Source organism: Ailuropoda melanoleuca, chromosome 8, assembly GCF_002007445.2.
Source record: "Ailuropoda melanoleuca isolate Jingjing chromosome 8, ASM200744v2, whole genome shotgun sequence".
NCBI classification, from domain to species: Eukaryota; Metazoa; Chordata; class Mammalia; order Carnivora; family Ursidae; genus Ailuropoda; species Ailuropoda melanoleuca.
In genome coordinates, this window is record NC_048225.1 from 98,323,674 (window position 1) to 98,345,218 (window position 21,545).

Consider the following 21,545-nt stretch of genomic DNA (forward strand, 5'->3'; position numbering starts at 1 on the left):
GGCGGGGCGCGTCGCGCTCGAGCTGGGTGGGGGTTTCGGTCCTGTTCGTTGGCGTTGGCGGGAACGGGCGGCAGGAACTTGCTGCCAGGCACGGGCTTTGGTGGCCCGAGGCCGCCGTGGGCGCAGCGGTAACTAAGAAACTCCGCGGCCACCGCGGCGGCGGCAACAGGTCTTTGGTTTCAGGACCCGAAGAACTTAGGCGAAGTCCCGCCTCCCACCCCCCGGCTGCTGCTCATTGGCGGCGTCGGTTATTTATCCCTCACGGATTGGTTAGGTCCGGCTGTCAGGATTCGGCAGCAAGCCAGACTTCAGAGGAGTGAACTTCATTGGAGAGAGTGGTGGTGGGAGCCGTGCCCCTAAGGGAGAAGGTCAAGTGGCTTGAGAAGTACGGGGAGGATGGCCGACCTGTTGGAGAACGGGCTTTCGTGGGACCCTGTCAGGATTAGCAAATGTGAGAAAGATTTCAAGGCAATAGAGATGGTGATGGTGGCAATGGAAAATAAATTCATTGAGAATTGAGGCTAAAGTTCAGAGAGACGAAGGGGACCCCAAAAAAGAAAAATGAGAAGACCACATTGTCCTAGGACAGTATCAGGAAGCAACACAACCTAGAGGATGCTGCAGCGAGATCTAAAGAACTCTTGTTGCCTCTTTCCTGTGTACTGCAGGTCTTGGGAGATGATGTGTCAAACACATAAATCATGCTCTCTCATAGCTGTAGTCCTTTACCTTTGTTAGGGGTAAATACTAAAAATATACTTATTTTACAGTATGTTATCTCCCATCCTTGAACAGTTCTGGTGAGGGAACTGAAAGTCTGAAAACATTGCAGAAACGAAATGATTTTCCTCCTCTGACTACTGAGCATAAGGATGCTGTTGAAGGAATTGAATGTGCATAGTTTGTAGAGCGTTGTGTACCTGTCATAACTAGAGCCATTGTTTCTAATTCTTCTTCCAAAGTGTTTGTAGTTTCAAGAAGTATGCACACTCCCTGTAGGCAACAGCGATGTGTCTTGTCAGGTTCCTTTACAGGATAAAGTACAGAATGCGTGTGTGATAAATCTGTATAGGAGCTTGAGCTGTTGCGGGTGTGGTCGGGGAATGGCACAGTGTTAGGGACAACCGGACAGAACACTGAAAACGGTGGATAATTCAACAAGAGATTGAATTAACCCTGTAATACTTCGTGGCAACTCTTACTGAATGGACACCGAGTGTTTTTGGCTTTAATACTTGGCGAAGGCCAGTGCACTTAAAACAGTTAACAGAAAACTTAAGCGATTATATCATTGCCGGAGGAAGGAATCCTCTGCTACCCTCGGGAGGTCCAGTCCACAGCTTGCTTCACTCCTAAAACCGCAGCATCTTTCTGTTTGGTCCTAGACTGGGAGCTTGCTGGGGCGGGGAAGAGATGTTGGAGCTTTGAAAAACTGCCGCGTGGAGGAGTCAAACGGGCAGAAACCGTATAGGGACGTTGAGAGGAGGGCGCGCAAAATAAAAAGGAGAAGGAACCCGTAATGGGCGCTGGCCGCTTTTTCTGGGGTGGGGAATCCCCCGACCCTCGGAGAAACGCGGGCCTGCGATTGTGCTCTCTGCCGGCGGGCCCCGCCCTCTGCAGCACTGACGGCCTCCGCAGCCAATGAGCGGCGAGGACTCCGCGGTTCCTTGGTTTGGAGGGCGGGTACTTCCTACCTCGGCCCTGGGTTTGGATGAGGGAAAGTTCCTCCTCTAAGGATGTCTGCTGGTGGACGAACTTTAGTGTGAGGGATGGGAAATAAATACGTAAAAATAAAGGGGAGAAGTTCCAGTTTCTTCTGACTCCTCGTGCACGTCTTGTTTCATAATTGAGCTACATTTTGAACTCATCACTTTATCTGAAGCTTTTATAGGTGATGAAAAACGAAGGTGGTCAGCAAACTAAATGTCCAGATGGACTGATGGAGTTTTTTTTTTTTTTTTTTAAGATTTTATTTATTTATTTGACAGAGATAGAAACAGCCAGCGAGAGAGGGAACACAAGCAGGGGGAGAGGGAGAGGAAGAAGCAGGCTCATAGCGGAGGAGCCTGATGTGGGGCTCAATCCCAGAACGCCGGGATCACGCCCTGAGCCGAAGGCAGACGCTTAACCGCTGTGCCACCCAGGCGCCCCGGACTGATGGAGTTTTATTCTCAAGTAATCTGTAAACGAAAACCAAGGGATGTCAGAATCTAAATTGTTAAGCTTTTCCACAATACTTGGGAATCTCGCCACGGTTAAAAATCTTTATCAATTTAAAAAGAAAGAGCGTAACTTGAATGCAGATTTATTCTATACTTGAAACTACTATTTAGGTTTATTTATGAAGATCCTACTTGTAGCACCCTCCATTCCCTTTCCCACTTAACATATTTTCCTGGCTGGACAATTTCAAGAGCTCTTTTCCAGCCCAATAAAACAGCACTTACTCCAAGGATGAGGAAAGCACGTCTGGTATGATGGCAGCATACTGGTGGAGGAGGGGAGATTTAGGGCCAGTGTAATAACATACCCAAATAATAAAAATCAAAATTGTCGTTTTAAATGACCGAAACCACAGTTTTAGTTTAAGTAAGTATTTAACCTCATACTTCCCCACCCTTCATCTTCCTTGTCGTTACAATAGACAGTTTTGGGCTCTCATTTATCGCCATAATTTAGGTATTCTCATCTCTTGTACCTTTACTGAATTGTAGATTTCTTTTTTTCACTTAAAGATGTGGTCTGAGATTTCATTAGAGACTTTTCTGAAACCAAACTGTCTCATGTTTTAAAATGTATCTCTGTGATGTTACTAACGTAGCCACAATTCAGGGTATCTGGACAGGAGAAAATAGTGATTACTTAAATGCAGTTTTGGAAAAGAAGTTGCTTAATTAGATAAGTTGCAAAATTCCTTTCAGGTTTTTTTTCCTTTGATTTTTTTTTTTAAATAGGCCTTGGTATTTAAAAAATTTGGAGTGTAGCTGCAGTTGCACAAAGCTGCAGTCTGTCCACATTCCTGGTTTCCTTCAATTAAAACATTTGTCCCTGCAGGTATTTGCTCTAGTTAATACAGTGTGCATAATACATGGTAGTATACTTAGTATAATACTTGAGGGTGTCACGGAAATGACATATATGATTATTGTTTGCTCTGAATTACTTTATCAACAATTACTTTACTGACAGTTCCATAAATAGATGTTTTAAGAAGTGTTTCTTCATACTTTTGATTGTTTCAATTTAATTCCTCCTTCCCTCATTTTTGTAGGGAATATGGGTGAATAACATTTGGTTATGTAATTGTAATGAATTATATCTATTTGTAGTAGAAAAAATTTAAATATATGTAAAGCTAATATAGAACAATTCACTCTTAGAGTTATAAAACTTCTAAACTGCTGATTCCTCTTTTGGTGACTAATAGTTTGATTTTCTCTGTATGACATGTTATATATCTATGTAAAATATTTTTTTCATTTGATGAAAACACTGAAAGAATGTATTTCATGGCTTTTAATGAGTGGTGAGAAGGAGAAGGTCAAATGATTGTGAAGCATTTCTTAATTTTCTTGTGCAGGAAAACTTTTTTTAACCTTTGTCAAAATAACTGGTCTGCCATACTGTTCATATAATATGCTTACAATGAGCTGCTTTGTAATAGCTATTCAAGGTGTTAATCAAAACAGTGTATAAATGAATGGAACTTATTTAATTGGTCTGTAAAATTTTAGAAATGCATGTTTTCTGTTACTTAATGAAAGTAGACTTTTCTGTAAATCTTGCCACTGGTCTTCTGTTGATAATCAGTATAAGTAAGTAGTTAAAGGTAACTTTTTCATTCCAGGCTGCTTTTGTATAGAACAGAGGTTTGTAAACTTTCTCTGTAAAGGGCCAGATAGTAGATATTTCTGGCTTTGTGAGCCATGTGGTTTCTATGCTTGTAGTCATGGCCAGTACCTGAACAGTGTGTTCCAATAAAGCTTTATTTATACAGATAGGTTGAAGGCCCACCCCAGCCCTAAAAGATAATACCAGAGATCTAAATATGATTCTGGGCCATTGATACTTGACTTGATGTGCATTTTCCACATCAGTATTTTGTAGCCTTTTTTGTTTCTTGAACTCATAACCCTGAGATCAAGACCCAAACTGAGATCAAGACCTGGGCCGAGATGAAGAGTTGGAGGCTTAACCAACTGAGCCCCTGTGCCCCTGACCTTTTTTGGTTTTAGACATTTGTGACAATCTCTTGATCTTTCCCAATCCCCTCAGGGTAATGCCCGCTTATTCATATCTCAGTTTTGTGTTTCATCTCAGAGACTTCATAAGTATATGAACCTGTTTTAGATTTATCTACCTTTTCGTTGTTTTCTGCCATTCTTTGCTCGTTGGGGATCCCACACCCATCCTGTGACACTGAATAAATGTGTACCTGTCCAGCTTCTTCCATACTAAACCAAGATCATATATTTAATCTTTGCTTGATTGACAGATAACACTTTAATATAAATGTATTTTGGTGTGTTTCTTTTTAATTCATAGTTTTCATTTTAAACCTGTTGGAATGGCCACCTTTGTTGCTTTTAGAAAGAGTTTCTGACATGAGCAACAGGGTGGGCAGATTTTTTTTTAGGAAAAAAATTGACTTAGTCTTTTCTAGAAGACTTCCCCCCCAGTTTAAAAAAAAATACTGGAAAGGGCCTGTGTTTGTGGGAGGGCCTGCAGTCAGGGTGTGTGTAGCCTGGGGATGTGTGGGGTACCTCCTCCTTTTGTTTGAAGAACTGGCTGTAGGCTGACCTGGGTGCAGCTACTGAGAAGCCTGAGAACAGAATGGAAAATGCAGCAGCTTTGACATCACTCAGTAGAGTTTTCGTGGCCCTAGCCAGGAGGGGCTCTGGGTGTGCCAGAATATTTGTCTCTCAGTGAGGTCAGGTAGTGCCTGGGGTTTTTGAGAGCTACCAGCCTAGTTGCCACCAGCTACAACGAGCCTCTTTATCAGACCCTGCTGCACAAATACCATTTTCTGTGTTTACCATGAAAAAGACTAAGCCCAGGTTTGTCTTATTGGTTGAGTTGCTTGATTTGTTGGGACTATAGTTTTTTTCAGCTCATAAGATTGCTTTGAGGAATAAATGAAAACATCTTTGTGAAAATCCGATGGTAGGCTCTAAGTGTTAGTTTCATTTCACCTATTTCTGTTTTTAGGATGTTCAGCGCAAGGAAACGCATCTGCTGTTCTCAGTTTTTCTGGTGACAGGCCTGTTGCCCATTCTGCTTGGGCCCAGTTTTGTCTGATCAGGTTCCTGCCTAGCTCTACTGCCATTTCTACCTTCTCTGCTTGAATTCTTCTTCCTCTTTGCCCTGTGATTTCCATATTCATAATGTAGTGGTTCCCATGTTTGAGTTCATGTTTTTATGTTTTTTGGAGTATGGGGAGAAGGTGTTAATCCTTGGTTCTCAGGCAGGAAAAAAACACAAGAGGCTTAGGGGGGTTATATCCTGGACAGTAAAAAATGGGAGCTGCAAAAGATCTTTAAATACTGAATTTAAAATGGCAAAATTAAAAAATGTTCTTTCTAGTAGTTTTACAATTTTACTTTTTTTTTTAATCATTAGACTATTTACCTCATATTCTTATATTTACCTGTCAGATTAATATAATTTTTGTTGTGGTTGTAACCATAACAAAGCCACATATCCTCTACTACATTACGATGGGGAAAATTGAAATATTGTATTTCTAAAAGGTAAGGAATTGCAAATCTTGTATTTTTTATATCTAAGAGGTGGACTATATAGTAAAATAATGTGATATATTTGCATACTATCATAAAGACACCCAAAACTGGACCGTAGGTAATTTTTTTTAGGCAGATGGCAGGACCTTATCCAAACAATTTACTTCCAGGCATTATTTGTTATTTAACAAATACAAGTAAATTGAAAGATAGGAAGAATGTTTATTGATGGATTGAATTTATGGGAAAAAACTGATGTTTTATTCTCAGTTTCTTATGGCAGCCTATAAATTAACTTCTTTTGTTTTCTTTACAGTCCTTGGTTTTAGAACACACTAAGAATAGTACTGTGGCAGGGAATGTATTCAGTAAAAACTGGCATTTTTTTAACATCTTCAACATATATTTCAATAAAGTTTTAATACAGCTTCTACATTTGATAAATATTTTCATTGTCGAATGGCATGTTGTTTTCAACTTTGCTTTATCATTTTATGACCTTGAGTGTTTAAAACACTAGCTCTTGATAAAGAGTTGTATTTTATTAAGCAGTTCTCCTATGCTGTAATCATTCTCTTTGCTTTTATAAAGGAATTTATTACATTGTATTTAATAGTACTTGACGGTTTCAGGGCATGGGGTGGGGGTGGAGTTCCAGCTTCAGTGAAGTTTCCCGATTCCAGGCCACCAAAGGGGTTGCTGCCTCCTCCACGATCATAAAGCTGCCCGTGTGAGAGTACACAGTCGCTATCCTAATGAAGACACAGCCGCCATAAGGAAGATGCTGCTATTTTGGCGTCCCCAGAACCATTCTCTGACTGCCGTGGTCCGGGAAATGGATTCTCTGGGCGCTGGCTGTATTAATTTCCTAGGGCTGCCCCAACAAATTGCCACAAACAGAGTGGCTTTATACACCATAATTTTATTCTTCCGTAGTTCTGAAGGCCAGAAATTAGAAATCAAGGTGTCCACATGGCCATGCTGTTTTTGAAGTCTCTAGGGAGAATGTATTCCATGCCCTTCCTCTTAGCTTGTGGTGTTGGTATTCCTTGACGTTCCTTGGCTTTAGACATTTATCACTTCAGTCTCTGCTTTTGTCACTTGGTGTTCTTTCTGTGTGCCTCAGTATGCGTCTCTCCTCTTCCTTTAAGGACAGCAGTCACTCTTACACTTAAAGTTTAATAAGCTAAATCTATACTTTTTTTTTTTTTTAAAGATTTTATTTATTTATTTGACAGAGATAGAGACAGCCAGCGAGAGAGGGAACACAAGCAGGGGGAATGGGAGAGGAAGAAGCAGGCTCATAGCGGAGGAGCCTGATGTGGGGCTCGATCCCACAACGCCGGGATCACGCCCTGAGCCGAAGGCAGACGCTTAACCGCTGTGCCACCCAGGCGCCCCTATACTTTTTCTTCCAAATTCTTTAGCATATAGATTATGGATTTCTGATCTTTCTGTTCTGAACAGAATATTTTAGGATTGTGCAGAAGTTATACTTAAGAGATAAAGGCACCCAAGTTATCCTTGCATGTGTGTAATCTGCAGTTAGTATCTTTTTTTAAAAGATTTTATTCATTTATTTTAGAGTGTGTGTGTGCACATGAACGGGGGGAGGGGCAGAGGGCGAAGGAGAGAATCTCAAGCAGACTCCCCACTGAGTGCGGAGCCTGATGTGGGGCTCAATGCATGGCTTTATCTTACAACCCTGAGATCATGACTTGAGCTGAAATCAAGAGTCGGCTGCTCAACCAGCTGAGCCCCCCAGGCACCCCTGCTGTTAGTATTCTATTGTTACCACAAAACAGCTGTTCCAAACTCAACTTTTCCGTTCACCATTATCTTGTAGTTTCCCTCAGGAGACCTAAGTGTATGATTCACTAAATCAGCTATTTTCAGAACTGGAAGGAAACTTATAAATTATCTAAACTGACCTTTTCATTTATTGTGAGAATAAACTAAAACCCAAGGATGTAAATTTGCTAATCCACACTCTGCTAGATTCCGTAACAGTCAATATTGCCTTGTGTCACTTTTGTAATGTTTTTGGTAGTAGGCAGAGTGATTTCTTCTTTTTTTCATTTCTCCCGAAGTAGCAGACTCTTGCTCTGTTCGTGGTACATGCTCAATAAAGACTTGCTGATGGAGTGATGACAGTATGCCTCTGATTGCCCATATCAGGGCCTTGATTTAAGTCAGCAAATGTTTGAGTACCTGATTGTGCAGGGGTGAAATATTTCTTTTGCCTCTAGAATGAGGAACAGTAGGGTGTGTTGCTATATCCTCACTATTTAATAGGATCCAAGTGGGACAAGAAATTACATTATGGAAGCCAGTCCCAGGAAGGAGCACTTAGAGGCAGTTCATAGAATAGTAAAGGCTAGAAAGTTCATGAGTGGTTGTGTGGTCAGTATTTGATAAATACATATTTCATCGTATTAGATACCTTGACTCATAAGAGCCAGCCTTCATGTTGTTTGTCATTTTGATATATTGAAAATAACTTGTGTGCCCCCATTGCTTTCTGTATATATGCCTGAAATGTTTGGCAATGCCACCGCCCAGTTTCTCCCTCTAATATCTTCTCTTCTTGCTATGATTCAGAGATCATGTTTGGTTCTGTTTCCTTTACTTCTGTAGCCATGCCCCTCTCTTAGAAACTGGTTCTCAGTTTGTTTATTATATACATTCCCTGTTTCGGTGAAAATTCTGCTTTACAAAGCAGAAAGATTAGAGATTAATCAAATGAATCCTGAAAGAATTATTTCATGATTCCCTGAAATAGTTATATCTATTTGTACAATGAAGACGATTTACAAAATTTATGTAGCAGTTCCAAGAATATACGGGTGGCTTTTTTGCTACCACCAAGATAGGTTGTATTTTCAAAGCATTTGTCCTATTACTTTGTTTCTCAAACTGTGGTCCTCAGAATGTCTGTGTCAGAGATTCTGATAAGTATGAGCATTGGCATTTAAAACAAGTACCCTAGGGACGCCTGGCTGGATCATCGGTAGAACATGTAACTCTTGCTCTCCGGGTTGTAAGTTTGAGCCCCATGTTGGGTGTAGAGATTGCTTAAAAATAAAATCTTAAAAAAAATACAAACAAGTACCCCAGATGATTTTTATAATAAACACAGATTTGGAAAGCCACTGGTCTGTGATGGGAACTTACATTTAAAATAAGTACCTCAGGTGATTCTAATGCAGGTGTTCCTCAGGCCACACTAAGAAAGCCATGTGGCCTTTTAAAAAAATATTTTTTAATTAAAAAAATATTTAAGAGGGCATGTGTTGGGATGGGCACTCAGTGTTAGACACAATAATGAATTGTTGAACGCTCCAACAAAAACTTATGATGTACTATATGCTGGCTAACAACACAATAAAAAAATATTTATTTGTAATGAGAGTCCATTCCTAACGCTAACATTTCTGGCCTGGGGTGTGTAGCCCTTTGGAGCAGTTTATATCTAATAATTAGACTCTTCCAGCATGTGTAACCTGTGTCTCAGCTCAAACGGGGGATAGGTGTTATTGAAATGATGGTTATAAATCAATTAAAGTCATTTAGATAAATTATAAATATAGCAACAACTGAAGTAATAACAGAAGAGAAAATTCCACTTCAAGCAAGTAAAAGACAATAATACATCTGTTAGTTTTCGTTCTATCCCAACAAATGGTCCCTTGTTAATGTACTGCTTATAGTGTATGCTGTTCTCACCATTTTTGGCATTTCTACACTATTTCTCTCAGCTAGGTGTGAAAGCTTACCACTTCCCTTACCTCTGAGATTGTTTGCTTTTTGCTTAAGGCTAAAAGCCCTTTGCTTGCACCTAGAGATTTTGCTTCTAGTCACCATTACCTTACTTCTACCTTGTTTCTGGGCTTGGCTGTACCAAGCTTTTATGTCTTGCATAGCTAGCCATGTTGGAAAGTATTCAAGAACATCATGATGAGTAACCTGTTCCTTTTTCCATGACTGTCTAATTTCCATTGATAACAAGTGTCTGGTGCTTGAGTCGCTTTTAACTTCCCTCCTTGTCATTAGATACAGATCTTTGCATGCAAGTTGTGTTCTTTATTCAAGAAAGCCTCTTTGGTCATTCATTCATTCATTTAAGGTATGCTTGGTCATTTAAAAACTACTTTCTATCAGTGTTTTTTTTAACACTTTTTTCTTAATTTGGAGTTCATCAGATCAGTTCAGGCCCTTGTTGTTTATGACCATTTCTACCCCCATCTTTTTTTCATATAATAAGAGGAGGCAGCTTGATAAAGAAGGTAATGAAGTCCTGGATTAAGTCCAGGTTCATTTTTATATCTCCTCAAATGCCAAGCACAGAGTCCAGCTCATAGTGTGAGCTGAATTAATATTTACAGAACTCAGTTTAAGAGTTGACTATCTGGCCTAGGAGAGAGCATTGGTAATGTGATGAATCGTTCAGATAATAAAATGGACCCTGGACTATAACAACGCAATGATGATGTTGACTTAGGGTATATGTTGGGACCCTTGTCTCCCGGTTTGTGGTCCCAGATAAGGCAGTGCTACTACCATTCCTAGGCCTTTTTTGGTCATGTGTTGTGTTGTTATCTTTTGAATGTCAGTATTTCCACAGTAAGACATGAATGCCTGTTTTTCTTTTATTGTGAACTTTGTGGGGTATTTGCCTGTGCTGTTCACAACATGATCTAGTGGGTTGGATAGGGTTTGATGTTAAACTTAGTTTCACAATGAGGTGAGGTTTCTCTGAACTTGGAAGACATACATGCCTGAAAGCTGAGGGTCAGACAGACCATTTGATCTCTGGGGATGTCCAACATTTGTAAGATGAATGATTCTGTGATTCTGTTCACTTTATGGTTCTTCTTTTTCCATTTGTTCTTTATTGTTCTCCCCATTTTCCTACTGGGTCTCACCAATTCATGGGTTGAAGAAAGAGAAATTTGGGGGTTGTTGGTAGATAGCTGGGAGTAATAAAAAAATAATCTAAACAAAGATCTAGCTTTATGCTTTTAAAAATATTTCAGTTTTTATTAATCACAGACTATGGGAGCACAGGGAAGACCAAATGCTACACCATATTGCCTGGCTTAACTATTTTCAATGGCTCTACATTGGAACCTCTCCTTTAGGTCTGACCCTGACCTCTCTTTCTAGATTCACTTCTTTATACTCTACTGTATTTCAGTCATCCATTTACCTTCTTTTTTTGGGGGGGGGTTTAAATTTTGTACCCTTTCTGGCTTCACTGCTTTATCTTTATGCTTGTCTCACTTCTTTTAATGCCTATTTTCTATGCTTCAGCTGTTCAATCTCACTATATTAAAATAATCTTCATCCTTTAAGGCTTTGCCCTAGTATTATATAGAGACTATAAAGAAATTCTTTAAGCCTTTAGTACCTATTGATTTTCCCTGTAGTTACTTGTCTTAGCTTCCTTCCTGGAATATAAGCTTCTGGAAGGTGTGAATCATGTCCTGTACATAGTTGCATTTCCTGCAGGGCCTAGAACCATTTTTGTCAGAACTAGCCATTCAGGGAATGACAGGTGACTGCCTCCCAGTGAGGATATGGGGCAGAAGGTCTGGGCAGATCTAGAGTGAAAAAATGTCCAGAACAATTGAGTAGTTGGTTTCAGGGAAGTCTGTGGTGAGGGCCAGGTGCATGTCTCTGCAGGGCTCATAGGGCATAGTACGAGGAAGGTCTTACTGTGTGATATAGATGAAGGTTGATCAGTAAGTGGTGCATGTTGGGATGTTCAGAGATCTAGTTTGAGAGTCTGAGTTTGGTATCTGAATTCTGAATTTTAAGTTCTGGAAGATCTCAGAATAGGATGACATGGGAACCAGGACTAGGAAAAATGGATAGCTATGCCAGACATGAATTTGGTGGAAACAAGAAGAGTTATGGAGTCAAGGCAGAGGTAAGTTTGGCAGTTAGGTACAAGCTAGAGGCTCAGGCGACAAGAAACAAAGAGCTAAGTTCTTGATATTAGCACGTGAGGTTAAAACAGGACCAATAGATTAAATTGATTTGAGGCTGATTTACTAAGCCATTTACTAAGTATTGTTATATTTCCCTTCCTTAAAGGCAAGCCACTTCCTAGTTCAAGTTCAGTGGCCTGGCTTTTTATAAAGGGGTAGCAACGTCTCTCTGCCCAAAAAAGTGCTGACTATATATTTGCCAAATGAATCCTGTTTTGATATTCCGACAGTCCTCTCATGAGGAAAATACTGAACTGAGTTAAATAAAGAAGTAACTAGCTTACTACTGGAAATTTTTCCCCTCTTAAGAATAACTACTATTTGGGAATTGATGAAGGTTATCCCTTGATTTGTGGCCATCAAATGCTAACCTAGAGAAAGGTTGTTCCACTTCAAAATAGATAGATTTTATTTAGTATCTTTTCATAGCTTTCATTGCTGAAGTTTAAAAGGACAATTACAGTGTCAATAATTATTTTTTAAAAAACCGTTTAAAGTACTTACAAAAAAGCCTGTGCCAAGTGGACCAAAGATACAGTGTATATTCATGAAGTAATGAAGAAGCCCGTAGGAAATGAGCCTGGAAAGATCCCCAGATGTTGCATTACAAAAGGCCCCACCTATGATACTAAGAAGATTGGCACCCTTCTGTCCTGTAATATGATTGTATAGTGTTTATTTGTACATTTATGTTTTCAAATTTTGATTGTAATAGCAATAAAAGCTATAGTGCTTTGAGACCTTTTTACCGGTTTTCAGGTGAACATAGATCAGGAGCTAGTGTCAGAATTGAATCAAGAGTCTTATAAAGGCGGCCCTAGGTAGATTTGTTAAAAAATGTATTCAGAAAATGTGTTAAGGGATGTATGAAAAAATTAAGGTTAGACTTAAAATCCAGATTTTGGTGATAGTATAGTATACTTTAAATTTACTAAGAAAAAGTGTTACTTTGTTTTTTATAAACAGCGCCTACTGTAGTATCTGCTTTCTTTTAAAATTTAGTATTGGGTTAAATTTACTTATGTATTTATGTCCTTAGTCAATCTGTTTATCCTCTTTTCAAAATTTATGTATTTTTTTTTAAAGATTTATTTATTTATTTGACAGAGACAGCCAGCGAGAGAGGGAACACAAGCAGGAGGAGTGGGAGAGGAAGAAGCAGGCTCATAGCAGAGGAGCCTGATATGGGGCTCGATCCTGGAACGCCAGGATCACGCCCTGAGCCGAAGGCAGACGCTTAATTTCTGCGCCACCCAGGCGCCCCAAAATTTATGTATTTTTTAAAAGAATGACCCTCAATACCTTCTACCCACTTCTAGGTTTGTTTTGTTTTGCCTTTTTTCCTGGCTTAACATCCTTCACTTACTATCTTTGGAATAATTTCCAATCCCTTAGTCTCTTAAAAACAAGATTTGGACCTTGGCTCTTGCCTCTGCTGCCTCTGACGCTCCTGTCTTACTGCACTACTTTGTGGTTCCCTCAGTGCTCCCTGCTTTAGTCAGGAATGTCCTCCCTCTTTTTGCCTGGTTAAGCTCCCACACATTCTTTAGAACTCACTTCCAGTGTCTCCTTTGCAAAGCCTTGCTGACCTGACGACGGCCTGCTGCGGCATCTCTGTTGCCAGCTCTCTAGCAGTTCCCTGGGATGGTGTCTGTCAGAATACTTGCTTCCTTATGCTCTAAGAGTCTGTTTCTTTCTGTCTCTCCTGGGAATAACTTGAGGGATCCAAATTGCCTGAATCCTTTTTGTATTCCCAGCAGCTGTAGTAGACACATTGGTTGTCCTCAAAAATTGACCCAGTGAAGGAGTAGGAGTAGATAAGAGAGAGGAGGGGTCTAGGATGGAAAGCCCACAGTTTTGTCAGGGGGCCTGAGTATATGACAGTGTCATTTATCGCCAATTCTAGCACCTTTTTCTCCCTACCCCACTCACCCCCACCTTTGAGTAGCTGTGGCTTTTTACTGAAAAAGGATGAAATAAAGCAATTAGAGACTTAACTTTCTTGAGGATTCTTAGGACATTTTATTTATGCTATGGTATTTGCTGCCTCATTGAGGGCAGGGGTATATATAGATGGCTCTCTCTAAGTGTGAAGAGGAATAGTCTTCCTTTTTTATTGGCATATTTTCTAATTCTTTTGCAATTTTGATTCTCTTTATAGTCTTTATTAAGCAGTAGTAGTCTGATCATGAGAGTTAGGAAGAACAAACTTTGTCCCAGTATGGTTTTAGAAGCCTTCTCATGTTTTATCCACAATGTGTTTGCAGCTGGCCTTTACGTGTCATTTTAGTGTTAAGATAATCATATAGGTCCTCTCATGCAGAGTACCTGCAAATCAGATGGCTATCAAATGGTATAAATTTCTACTTGTTGGCTAGGGAAAGTGAGAGTTGAAGTATTCTAAGATACAAGGGAATACGTTTTGCTTTAGCTACAGATAAAGTTGTCATAGTCCCTAATGCTGATAAGAACAAAAAAGAAATCTTAACCAGATCAGCTTAAAATTCAGAGTCCTGTTGTTTAAGTAGAGAGTAGAGAATAACGTGTTCAGTTCTCATTGATGCTACATTCATCAAAACTAACTGAGTGTGGTGAGAGGAGGAGGCTTCTCCTGTTGAGTGTGGGCTGCGTGGGATATACAAGTAACCCTCTCTAGGCAGTTGGTTATATGGAGCTTGAGCTCAGCAGCGAAGTCTGGCCTGGCGTAGAGCTCTGGTGTCATCAGTATAGAGGTCACTATGGGTTATTTGTGGTAGCAGGTGAGTCTGTTTAGAGAAGGTGTGTTGGGTCCTATTCATCCTTGCTCACGTCAAAGAAGGGAAATAAATACTCAACAAATACTGAAAGAAACTAAAAGTTAACTCATGTGTTGCTGTCTGACTTTAGCTCTAAGTATACTATGTAAGGTATTTTCTTGGGAAGACCCAGATAATGCCATTTGCATCCTTAATAAAACTGCTTTTAAAGCCTCTTACTCTATGCTATCTTTCTAAGATTTTATCATTCTTTAGAGAAATGGATTTTCACAGAGTCAGGTTTCTAAAAATAAAATTTTAGTAGAGCTCGTCAATTATAACTATTTTAAAGTGTGTTTGTAAGTCTACAATCACTATTAACTAGATTTTCAGTTTTTATTGTGAGTTATTTATATTTAAAGTCTGTCATATAAAATCCCAGATAGCTTCTGATGAACGAACATTATGTTTATTATTCTTACTGCTAATTTAAAATAGCAATCTTTATTCTTTGGATAGTATCTCCATAAAATCATAGTTTCACATAGTAAGTGTGCCAGAGAAAGTAGATTTGTTTGTAGTATCTGTTTGTGTATGTTAAAAGACACACGCACACAGTTTGGCATGTTTTTGTGTTCTGTGAAAAAGAACAGGAGAGGGATTGCAGGATAGTGCAGGTCAGGATTGAAATAACTTGGCAGAGGCTAGTGGGAAAGTTTGCTTAGCAGCTGCCTTGGTTAACTTTGTATAATCCGTTCAAAAACTAGTTCAGTTCTGTGATCTCAAGAATAAAGTAGCAGCAACTGCATTTGGTTTCTTAGGCCAATTTTAAAGTATAAAATCTAACCATGATTTGCCTTATAAGTAAGTACATTGAGAAATATTTTTATTAAAAGTTAGGACAGTTTTGTGTCACCTATGAGTGAATGGCTTTTATGTACTTGCTTTTTCTCCTCCTTTCTTAATTTTCTGTTAATTTTGTTTGCATTGGAAGTCTGTGCACAGTAAATAAAAGATGAAGAAAATCCAGAGATACATTTGTTACTTTGCTTTCTTTTTTTTGAGTGGAGAGGAGGGTGGGCAGGAGGAGGGAAAAGGCAGGAGTTTTCCCAGAAGTAAAATAACACACTAGCTTTGTTTTGTTAAACATTGATTATGTCCTACTAACCTAATTATCCATTAGACAGACTTTGTTGTTGCGACTAACTCAGATCTCAAGAACCTTGTGAGGGTCTAGGTGAGGGTTGAGTGAAAAAGTTGACTGGAGAGAACATCAGAGGACCTGCACTGGGGTCGTTATTTTACTACTTAGTTCTAGTGTCAGTTTAGTTGTTTAGTTTTTAGGACCATCAAAAGAAATAATTGATAAATCTTTTTGAATCTATTTTATGGTTACTATGAACTGTAGTATGTAAAGAAAAGAGGATTTTGGAAATTCAGGAATAAGTGCATAGAATGGTGTCTAAGAGAGTACGTATGTGAAAAAACATGTATAAACAGCAATTAATAAGCTTTTTAAAATAAGGATAAAATGTAAAATCATGTGTTATTTCTGAAAAAATCTATTAAAATTTCTCTTTATTTAAATGAGAAGTGTTTTTAATTTTTTTGTGATGAGTTTTTGGTTAGTACTTGTTACAGACAAAAGTCTGTTAAATGACCTTACAATAAATAATTCATAAAAATGGAAGCATTTCCAACGACTAGCCTGTATTCCATAGGGCCTTATCAGTTTTGTTATGATAGAATTCACTACTATGAATTATTTAGTACAAGGAATTCAGTAAGATGTTTTTTATAATCAGGTTGGGAAGATGGGTCCAACCTATTTATCATAGCTTTTTATGTGTGTCAGTCTTTTGCCGTGGATGGCATCGTTTGGTTGACATGATTTTTCTAGTGTTAACAGCTGAATGGTTAGCTTAGTAATCATGTGCTTTTGCCAGGGGTTAGTTGTTGCTATGTGAGTAACCGAATGACATGGCAGAAATATAAGGGAAAATTTATCGTCTTTGTAATGGCCTCCTTTGCCCACAGTTAAACTAAACAAATAGAAAGTCTATGAAAAGCTTTTTGGGCAAAGTTCTTTGAAATGGCTGACTAGGGATCACTTGTCTTTTACATCCTCTTAGGAGTTTCTTCTGTGAAGATAAACGGAAAAGATAATACTATCTTGCATTTGTATACCACTTAACACTTTCGAGAAGCATTAATATTTTATTCTTCCAACAATTTGTTTGCCATAGAAAGCTCCCTGCATTTGTTACTCTAAGATAAGGATTTGAGACCTTGCTCTGTCATCACATACTATGTGCTTATTATGAACCTCCTTTAGAGGGAAATAAACTGGGCCTAGGGAGGATAGCTTGTTTTTAATTATTCAGAAGTGGAGTTGCTCATGTAAATTTGATTTAATTAGGTCCTGATTGTTAGACCTGTATTTTTGATAACTTTATTTTTAAAATTTGATTATTCAACAAGTACTTATTAGACATTAATATGTACTGGAGGTAAAAGAAAAGTGAGGAAGAAATAGATTCTGCCCTTAAGTAGTAATTGCTAGTGTAGTTAATGAGTAGGACCTCAGATGGACAGATAACTGATTCAGTAGAATACATTAAGACAAATATTTCAGAAGGTATTTTATAAAGGGCCACTGATTTAAAGATTTTAAAGATTTTAAAAAATTATTAGAGAGTGCACATGAGAGAACACAGCAGAGAGAGAGGGAGAAGCAGATTCCCCCCTGAGCAGGGTGCCGAAGCTGGGCTCCATCCCAGGACCCTGAGATCATGACCTGAGCCAAAGGCAGATGCCTAACCAACTGAGCCACCGAGGCAAAGGGTCACTGATGATGAAGCAAGGTTGCCTGGGCAGACTAGCTGGGAAGTGTGCTAGATCAGTAAGATAGCACAGCCTTTGTCAGAGTCAGATAGGTATGAAATAGCCTAGAAATTGGAGGAAGTATAAATGGTTATTAAGACCAGACTATAGGATTTATAAGAAGGAAAGCACTGGTAACCAAGAAGCAAGGCTAATAAAAGTGTGTTTCATTCATTAAAGGGTTTTCAGCGGGAATATGCCATAATTAGATTTTCATTTTAGGTAGGTCATTATGGTGAATACATAGAGTAAGAATTACATTACCAATGTCAGGCAAAATGTTAATAGGTTAGAATGGTAGAAAGAGTCATGAGGGTTTGGGATAAGCAGAGAAACGTTCGGGAGGTAGAATGAAGAGAGGACCTACGTGGAGGTGAGGGAGTAAGAGGGTCTGGTATGACCTAGGAACTATATGGGATGACTGGGTGGCAATGCCATTCACTAAGAAAGGGAATACAGCATAGAATGGGTTGGAGACTTCAAGATTTTAGACATTTCCGTTTTGGCAATCAGGTGGAAAAATCCAGGAGAGCTGGAAATGAGATTCTGGAGCTACTGGTTCATAAATCATCAGTGTGTAGGAGACAGGTTATGTGCCAGTTGAAAATGCAGAATTATTGATTTAAATAATCAAGGGAATATCATTAAAGGAAACCTAAGCAAGAGAATCAGCAGAATTGCTTATTGATCATAGAGCAAAAGATGTATTTTGTGTAGAAATGAAAAAAGCAGATAAAAGAATATCCTATCATGTCCCTTATAGTGGTGATTCACATTGCTATCTTGATTCATTTCAAGCTGGTACTAGATTAAATAGTAGCAAATACATACACATTTCTTAACTGTAGTTGACAAAAGTCACTGGAACTATATCTTTATCCGAGAAATTGGAAAGGATCAAAGTATTCTCTTTGAACACTTTTAACACAGCAACACAAAATGCGAGAAGTAACGGAACAATTGCTTCAGAGGTCTGCAGAGAACAAAACAAAGGGTTGTGGCCAAAAAAATTGTATACACAGCCAAATTATGGTTCATGTGTGATGAAGATGGAAGGATATTTTTAGATTTCCAAGAGTTAGAGAAAATGTATTGCATATGTGCTCTTTAAAAATTTTTTCTAAATGAGAAAAGGTGAAATGAGAAAAGTCAAAATTAGGGAAAAGGACATCTTTGTCCAAAAGCACTGGGGGTAAGCATTGAAACAAATTAAATGTAGAAGCAAGACTAAACAGTTGTTATACAAGATTGGAAATAGTGCTGAGTGCCAGAAATAACTCAGAAAGATAGGCTGTGGTTATAAGATTTATAATCTGAGAACTCGGATAGAATGTAAGGAACAAGTTTCATGGCATGATCAGTCCTTGGCCAACCTACATCAGATTGTATATCATAAGATGAATTTCATTTTTCCTTTGAGATAATCAGCCAGAAAGTGGTTAAAGAAGAACTATAGAAAAATCTGGGACGTCACCATCAGTAAAATTTAAAATAGAAGGTTCAATATTTGTTTTCTAAACAGCTAGACAAGATTAAAGATAATGGCAAGTGATGGAAAAAAAAAACACCAAGGAAACAAGGTTTTAAAAGACAAATATCAATAAAACAATTTACATATAATGTATTAAATTTCCCTTTTAAAAGCCTGACTCAGACTAAAAAATGATCCTCTGCTATGTGCTGTTTTTAAAAGGTATTCTTAGCACAAATAAACCTAGAAGGGTTAAAAGTAAAAAAAAAGGTGGGTCAAGATTTATTGGAAAAACACCACAGAAAAGACAGAAGAGTAACAATACGAATTCCAAAGTAGAATTTAATGAAGAAAAGAACTAAATAAGATAAAGAACAGTTTTCTAAATTGACTGAAGATGTAATAACTTAATAGACCAATAACTATGGAAGAATTAAAGTTACATAGTTGCCTTCACAACAGACTTCTAGGCCTGGCTTTTAAATTTTTACTTTTTAAAATTAAATGAATAGGAATCTTCCTATTCATGGCCTTGAGTTAGTAGATTCTTAATACCAAAAATTTGACTGAAGGAGAATGTTTGGATCAACTGTTGACTAAGCTGTGTTCAACAGATTACTAGAGTTGTCCTAGATATTAGCAGAAGTTCTATGGAAGAATTTTGTGGCTAGACAAGTTTGGAAACATCTGCATAAGGAACTGTTTTGGAGATTCTTAGGGCACTGTAGCATATTAGGATCCCTGAGAAGTTTAGCCCAATATTTTACAGGTTCCTTTTTTTTTGTTTTGTTTTGTTTTGGTCATGGATTATCAATGAACAATTTTTGGGATTCTGGTGTTTTAAGGAGAACAGAGTTTGGAAAACACTTATGAATATTGCTGTACAAATCTGTAATAAAATTAAGACTAATGGAACAAAGAATCATTAATCATGACCAAGAAATTTTTATCTGAGGATTTAAAGATGGTTTTACAAGGGTGCCTGGGTGGCTCAGTCGTTAAGCGTCTGACTTCGGCTCAGGGCGTGATCCCGGCATTCTGGGATTGAGCCCCACATCAGGCTCCTCCGCTATGAGCCTGCTTCTTCCTCTCCCACTCCCCCTGACTGTGTTCCCTTTCTCGCTGGCTGTCTCTCTCTCTGTCAAATAAATAAATAAAATCTTAAAAAAAAAAAAAAGATGGTTTTACAGAAAAGATCTAGTTAGATGATTCATTACTTCATTTGGTTCATTAAGAAAACTTGTATGATAAATTTAGTAGAGCAGAAAATCATTTTATATCATTTGATACCTAATCCCCCCCTTTTATATAAAAAAGCCTCTTAGAAAATTGGGAGTATCATTTGGTATGGAATATAGTCAATATTATAATTTGTTGCAATTCCATGGAAGTTTGTCCTTATTACTTCTTATCTGCTGTATTTTAAGCTCTTTGAGGGTAGGAAATAAGTTGATTTTTATGTATTTTTTGTTACCATTTTGATATAGAACCTTGCATTTTAAGCATTCTGTAGTCGCTAAATGAAAACATTTGGAAGCATATCCGTATGTAACTTTTAGATTAAAATGGATTTAAAAAATGGTATTTTTCTTCATGTAAAATATTTTTAAAAGTATAAGCCACGTACTTTTTAAAGCATAAAACATGTCTTTTTGAAACTGAAATAGATACTCTTCAGGATGGGCCTTAATGTTTGTTTTATTTATTTATCCAGCGAACGTTGAATTCTTAAGGTGGTTTTTAATTTGGTCTAATGGTTAAGTGACAGGACATTTATAGATTCTTGAACAGTAAAGGGCTATTATAAATTAAAAAAGGATTATTCTGTTTTTTTTATGACAGAGTAATATTCCGTTATATATCATATAATTGTATCTGTGCAGTAATTATACACATTATATTTATAAATTCAAATGCTGCTATGAACATGGGGGTACAGATAGCTTTTCAAGTTAGGGTTTTCTTTTCCTTTGGATATATTCCCAGAGGTGCAATTGCTGGATCATATGGTAGTTCTGTTTTTAATTTTTTGAGGATCCTCCATCCTCCATTTTAATTTTTGAGGGTTTTCCATAGTGGCTGTACCAGTTTACAGTCCCGCTCACAGGGATTCCCACTATTACACGTCCCTGCTAGCATTTGTTATCTCATCTTTTTGAGGATGGCTGTCCTAATTGATGATGGCTGTCCTAATTGATGATGGCTGTTCTAAGAGGCATGAGATGATATCTTAACTGTGGTTTTAATTTCCATTTGCAACAACGTGGATGGACCTTGAAGGCATTATACCAAGTGAAGTAAGTCAGAGAAAGACAAATATGGTATGACCTCACTTATATGTGGAATCTAAAACCAAACAAAAACAAACCCAAAAATAACCAAATACGTAGAAAAAGAGATCAGACTTGTGACCACAGGCAGAGGAGGGTGAGGAGAGGGAGACTTGGAGGAAGGTGGTCAAAAGTTACCAACTTCCAGTTAGAAAGTAAATATTAGGGTTGAAAGGTACAACCTGACTATAGTTAACACTATATAGGAAAGTTATTAAAAGAGTAAATCCTAAGAGTTCTCATCACAAGGAGAATTTTTTTTTCTTATGTTTTTGCTTTTTATTGTATCCATATGAGATCATAGATGCTTGTTGAACCTATTGTGGTAATCATTTTGATCATTTCACAATATATGTATATCCAAAAAACCCAAGGGTTATCCTGGTCAGAAG

General features: G+C 38.1%; 1 protein-coding gene across 3 annotated transcripts in view; it reads left to right on the forward strand.

Annotated features, from left to right (window-relative positions):
• Positions 1-21,545, forward strand: part of NEK7 (NIMA related kinase 7) — a 156,368-nt gene that overhangs the window by 363 nt on the left and 134,460 nt on the right. The gene's annotated exons all lie outside the window — the stretch shown is intronic.